Below are 6,647 nucleotides of genomic sequence, written 5' to 3'. Positions count from 1 at the left end.
GCCCTGCGGGAGAAGAAGAGCACCCTACCAGGACCCTGGAGTGGTTTGTATGCCCGGTTGTGTGTGCAGAACGGGGTGGTAAGAGGGTGCATCTGTGTTCCCTCCCAGGTGCGACCCCAGCTGCTATGGCTGGTGCACGACCACCTGCTCGGGGGCCATGATGGGGAACGGCGCACTCGGGAGACCCTGCGTCGCCAATATCTCTGGCCCAAATTGGTGCAAGACGTGGCCGCCTGGGTACAGGACTACCGCGCGTGTCAGCAATGCGGGCCGAAACCGGCACAATATCAGGTACCCCTGAGGCCGTTCCGCGTCAGTCGGACAAACCAGCTGGTTGGGATCGACCTACAGGGGCAATTTCCGCGATCCCACCGGTGGAGTATTTCGCACGCTATCCCGTGGCGGTGGCCATCCCCGATAAGACGGCTCTTGTGGTGGTCTGGGCATTCGTGGAGCACTACGTACTTAAGCACGGGATCTCCGAATGGGTCATTACCGAGCAAGGTAGTGAGTTCGAGGCAGAGCTGTTTCAGGCGCTGTGCCGCGAGTTCGGAATCCAGAAGGACCGAACCACGGCGTAGCACCCCCAGGTGAACGGTATGGTGGAGCGTATGAACCAGACCTTAGCTGGGAAGCTCAAATGCATGGTGGCCGCAACTCAGCAGGACTGGGACGAACACCTCCCCTATGCCCTGTTCTCCTACGCCACCACAGTACACACGTCTACGGGACAGACCCTGTTCCTAATGATGTGTGGCCGTGAGTCTCGTCTACCTGCAGATCTGCTGTTCGGCGTTCCCCCACTGCAACGGGATGAGGGGAGCCGCCCCGTGGAGCACCTGATGGAGACTCTGCGAGGGGCCCGGGGCGGGGCCTACCCACAAGGAGAGGCCGCGCATCGGCACCAAGAGCAGGGCGCCCGACCCCTTATGGAGCCCCCCTTCTACTCGGCGGGCTCTAAGGTGTGGCTATACACCCCTCGTGTCGGGGCTGGACAGCTGGGGAAACTGACCACCTACTGGCGCGGACCCTGGACCGTGGGGCGGCAGATCTCCCCCTGGACGGTGCTGATTCACGGCGGAGACAGGGGCCGAGAGATGGTGGTCAACGTCCGCCAATTAAAACCATGGAAGGCAGCCCCAGCGAGGGAGAACCCCGCAGTTTGGGTACCCCGAAATCCCGGGGTCCCAACACCCTCCATGCTCGGCCCCGAGGGGTCACGGCCCAGGCCAGGGGGGGCGGGGACGATGGCACCTAAACCCTGCTGCCTCTGAGTTTGTTCCCCAGCCCACAGGTGCCGAGGGACGAGAGGAGCCATTGGAATGGAGGAAGAGACCGCCGCTAAAAGCCCAAAAGACGGAGCCACCACCCCCGAGGCCAGCCACGAGGGCCGGGCGAGTCCCGCCGACCCCGCGGCGCTACCTCGTGGGGGCAACCCAGGCGAGATGCTCCAGTCAACCCAGGACGGAGACTGGCACCTCGGCGGGCTATGTGGTGCCATAGCAGCGAAGCCGCTCCGTCGGGGCCATGCCTGCAACGCCACCACGGGAGAGCGTGCAGGCCGAAGCTGCTTCTCCCTCACCATCCCCAAAATGAGCACACACAACACACACACCCCCCACGTAGGACCTCGTGGGGAAGTCACCTGGCCTCCAGGTTTTCACCCAGGGGCCTTCTTCGTAGGGACATCCCTCACGGTTTCCTGGGGCCAGGGAATTGGCCGACTTCCCCCAGGTTGAATTACACCACAGAGCCGTGAATTGACGTGCAATTGCATGCTCACGATAAGGCTACTCAGTCACCGCGGTTAGGTCCACACGAGCACCAGGGGAAGCATCCGATTGGCCGGAAAAGTACGCTTGCACGCCGTGGCCAATGGCAATGGCCCAACGGCGGCCCCTGTTGATGGGTAGAGAGGGAAGCAGACGTCTGTGAAGGCACCGAGGTGGGCGCACCAATGGCGGTGGGGTATCGCGGGTTAGCCGGGCAGACCTTTGATGTAGAGAGGGATAAAATGGGAGAGGAGAGCGACGATGGGGGTTCGCGTTCTCCTCAAATGAGCGATCGGAGCAGTCAGCTTGCCGGCCACTGGGTCGTCCGTGGGACGAGTCTCAGCGAAGCCAGGCCCCGCTCCCCGCAAGAACCTCGTGCAGCCTCGTCTCTCCGCGACGGCCCACGCATCGCAGGCGGAACGTGAGTACGAAAGCGAGAGTGGGGAGTTTCACTCCAAGGGGACGAGGTAGATCAGCTTTAGACCATCGGGAGATAGGTTAAACCTGCCCTGCTGACTCGGACTGACTCGGGTAATAGTAGCCCACAGACACGCCAGGAATAAATCGTCAGTGATCAACAAACCTTGTTATGTGGTTTCTGCGAGTGTGGAACGGGCACATGGTGGTGTGAGTCCGCTCGTCGTGGTACGGGGATTTGCACGTGGGTAACTCTGTTGAGGCGGCCATTGTGTGCGGGCCCGACCGGGGTTCCTGCGTCGTACCCTGTGTTTGTGCGCGAGTGTGTATTTACCCACGTGTTTGCGCTCGCCCCTGCGCATAGCTCGTGATTAGCGTGTGTGTGTGGCGAGCGGCGGCGGACTCGTACAGGGGCACGGGAGGTTACTCATCCGCCCTTGTGTTTAATGTGTGCGTTAGGTAGACAGGCGGCGTACACGCACAATTATCCATACTGCCTTTGTTTAGCGTGTGCCCGCGGTGAGCGACGGTGGACTCGCCTGGGTACACGTGGGATTATCCCTACAGCCCTTTAAACAATCTCCATTGCCCGCCCTCGGTGGCAACGCGTGTGCGAAGGACGTCATTGCCCTCTGACCCCCTCTTCAGCGCGTGCGAGTGGTGCGTGGGGTTGTGTGAACGGATACGTCGCGTTTGAGTGGCTGAGAAGCGACATATTGATTCCAGGCAGCCATGCGCCAGCCCCGAGCTATGCCCCCCAAACAGAACCTGCGGACCCGAGCGGCTCCAGCGCGAGGAGAGGAGCTGGGGAGCGGCAGCCCTCTCCCCACGAGTGAGCAGTTGGATAGCGGCGACTCTCACATGAGCGAGGAGTCCGGAACCTGCAGCTCTCCCGAGATCAACCCTCCCCCGGAGGGGGAGCCAGGGGCCCACGTCCCTCACAATATCGCGTCCCTCCTGCGTTCTCTGCGGCTGTGCCGATCTGATTATAGAGTGCTTTGGGAAGGGTAATTGCCCGAAACGTGTTTTGATGTTGCGCGCCAGTTCCTCGTGAGAGTGGACCGGGCTCTTCTTCTCGTAGAATCGCAGCCGCGCGCTCTGCTCGGGAGTCGCGAGCGACGCGCGGTTGCGTGAGGCGCCGTCTGCTGCTACTGCAGCAGCTGCAGTAGCCGAGGAGGGCTCTGGTCTCAACCGAGAAAGCGGTGATATAGAGGATGTGTCACCCATCCTCACACACTCGCACAACACAAACAGCACGCATACCTTCCGCACTCGACATCACGCATGCCTAACGCATCAAGGGTCGGAGGTCAGGGATCACCACGTCACGCACGCGGCACGCTCGGGCGGGGAAGAGAGATCGGGGTGTGAGCACGACGTGCACGAAACGCAATCTGATGAGTGAGTGGTTGACACTCGGATCGGATTGGTGCGGAGAGCGGATCGGGAAAGAGCGAGAAGTGGGAGAAAGGTAATTGGTGGAGAAGAGGTTTAAAAGTGGCTGAAAAACGTGGAACTGGGTTGGTTTGATGATGAGTGTTGCTGTAATGTACGAGCGGTGACAACGAAATAAATAAGTTGAAGTACACCAGCCCGAGTTTCCTTTTCAATGTGTCCTCGTCGTCCTCACCATGTCTGGACGTGGCAAGACCGGTGGTTAATCTCGAGCCAAGGCAAAGTCCCGTGCAGCACACTCGCACAAATATTTTCATAACCAAACGCTCTCAGCATTGAGCGTTTGGTTACAAAAACATGTTTTCTGTCGGTAGGTTTTCGCAGTGCATAGTTGTGTACCAAAACGATTTCAGAGTCATGGTTTCGAACAACCATGCAGTAAAATCTATTTCATTCGTGGTCTCAACAAAGAGCATATTCTGTACACGATATTTGAATGTTGCGATAATTTGCACCCGAATTATGGGGAAGTGAAATCCAAACAATGGAAAGAGGTTTTACATCTGACACTTGTTATGACCTCGTTATTACATCTTTAAAAATGTGCAGTTTCAAAGATTAACATCTTATTTAGATGATGTATACTGAATGGTGCCAAAACAACCACTGCACGGTCTCTCGTGGTTTTAATCGAGTATCTTTTTTTGGAAGGGTATTTTCTTGAGAAAGGAGCAGCACTTAAGGACACCAAAGCAGCTCATAGCCACTTGACTTTGATGCGGCATTCTGCAATGATACAAACCACGAGCGTCGAGTTTGTTATGAACACGGCTCCAGCATCGAGCCCTTTGCAAGCTGACGACCCCAATCAACACGCTCTCTTAGCATCACGTCACGACTCCACTGACCAATGAGAGCGCGCTCTGCGCCAGAGATCTCTGATCTCCAGGTTCGCAGCGCGCTAACCGTTGCACCACCGCTCCCCACACTTTCACAAACAAAGACAAAGATCCCCCGTGTAGCCTTAACAGAATGTTGGGGCAGGTACTGTTAGCGACTACCTATGAAGAACGGCACGGTACACGAGGGCATAAGTGACCAACACCATCCCCGGCCGCATTTGTTTCCCTAGTCGTGATGTTTACACAACGTGTTGATTTCAGGCTGAATTAGCGAGGCCAATAACCGATTCAGACAATCGTCACTTGTCTTTGCCGTGAGCGGGAATCGAACTGATTGGCCGGCTTCGTGGCGAAGTGCGTTAATCACGACACTACCGCTCCCCACATTCACCAGCCCACACAAAGACACAGATCCCGCAGCACCTACCCCCCAACAGCCCTAACAGATTATTAGGGCAGGTGCTGTGAGCAAGCATCTGTGAAGGCCAGCACGGCTTGGCGAATGGGTTATTGTATGCTTGAGAACTTGAGAGGGTGGGTGGGTGGTTTGTGAGTTATTGATTGGATTTATCCAGTATAAATACATATTCTAATTAATTTGTACGTCGGTATCTGAAATAAATATTCGGACAATGGAACATCTATTTACATTCGTATTCACGCGTGTTATACGAAGTGTATTTGTTGGGGTGTGTGTGTGCACCTTCTACCAAGAGTCTGTTCAGAAGGGTGCGCGAGGCGCGTGTGAGTGGTTCGTGTGCTGGGTTCCTCTCTGATTCGTGTACCAAGGAGCACGTGACTCGCCGTGACGTCACCCAAATCGCCAGTTGCCTCGCAACGAGTTGTCCGACGCGCCGTCACGAGGCCCTAACCGATGTCACGTGGTCCTAACTGCCATTTTGAGCAGAGGCGTTGAGCAGAGAGCTGCGTTCTTGCGATGCTCAAGATTTCCAAATGATGACCTCATACGAGAATATTGCACGAAAAGATATTGACATGGTGAGTGGAGCGAGTGTTTCTGTGTGTGTGTGTAGATTCCTGTGTGGGGAGTAGGCAGGGCTGTTGTGTCGCTAGAGGAGTAGCGCGAATTTATATTCCACGGTGGTTGGTATTTAGTGAAAAAGTCATGGGCCTCCTCTTTGTCTACTCAGACTCAAAACGATTACAGTATCTGATTCAACGTGTTAAAACATCACCTATGTAAAGAGCCCCCGTTGAAAACATCAGCATAGGGGAGACAAAGGTGGCCAGGCGTGGTGTGCCGTGCTGCTCTTCAGCACAGCACTGGTCCAAGGCTGCCAGGGGGATCTTCGTCTCTGTAGCTGTATATGAGGAGCATGCTTAGCGGCACGCTTCACGATTTTCTTCCTCCGCCTCCCCCCCGTTCCCTCCCTTTCGACTCCGGATTCTGAGAAGCCTGCGAAGTCCCCCTCCACAGCCGCTTGGGCCGAAGTGGTCGCAGACTACGAGGCGAACCAAGGTACTGAACATCTTTGAAAACGAGCTGTATAGTTCATCGTATTCCTCCAGTATGAATATAGATTGAGATTCTGATTCTGACTAGGGGCAGGTGCTCATAGCAAGTACCAATCAGCACCACCACTCACTTTCCTCAAATAGCTTTGACGTGCCCGTCCTTGATCGATAGTAAACAATAATTTAATACCGACGATGAGTACATCAATGTGCGTGTCTCTTTGGCCTGTGGCCACATCTGCCAGAAGCACTTATGTGTAAATTTGCCTCTTTGGTTTTCCTTCTAAAGAACGTGACGAGTTGCTATCTATTTAACAAGTAATTAAGTCATAAGGATAGTCTCGGTAACGATAAATAAGTAAATCAATGATAAACGAGCGCTAAGTAAACAAGTAAAGTCTTTATTATAGCGATGTCGGTAGGCAACAACAAACCCGGGTAGCCATGGCAACGGCCTCCCCGCTCCAACTGTCGCCAACGGTCCAGGCCTCGAGCCCCGCCCTCTGGTGACGTCACTGCCACGGCCTATGTGGCCCCGCCCCCGTCTTCTGCAGGCTCCGCCCCCATCGTAGAACACTACAATTATAATCTTAGCTCTTTCGGTAAAGTCACGTTGAAGGGAAACAATAAAATAATAAAATATATATAAAACAATAAAAATTCTCACGACGTTTCGACCGTTTGT

The sequence above is a fragment of the Petromyzon marinus genome, chromosome 23 (assembly GCF_048934315.1).
Source record: "Petromyzon marinus isolate PM22_M1 ecotype Great Lakes invasive population chromosome 23, UKy_Petmar_22M1.pri1.0, whole genome shotgun sequence".
NCBI classification, from domain to species: Eukaryota; Metazoa; Chordata; class Hyperoartia; order Petromyzontiformes; family Petromyzontidae; genus Petromyzon; species Petromyzon marinus.
This window is presented reverse-complemented; position numbering follows the sequence as displayed.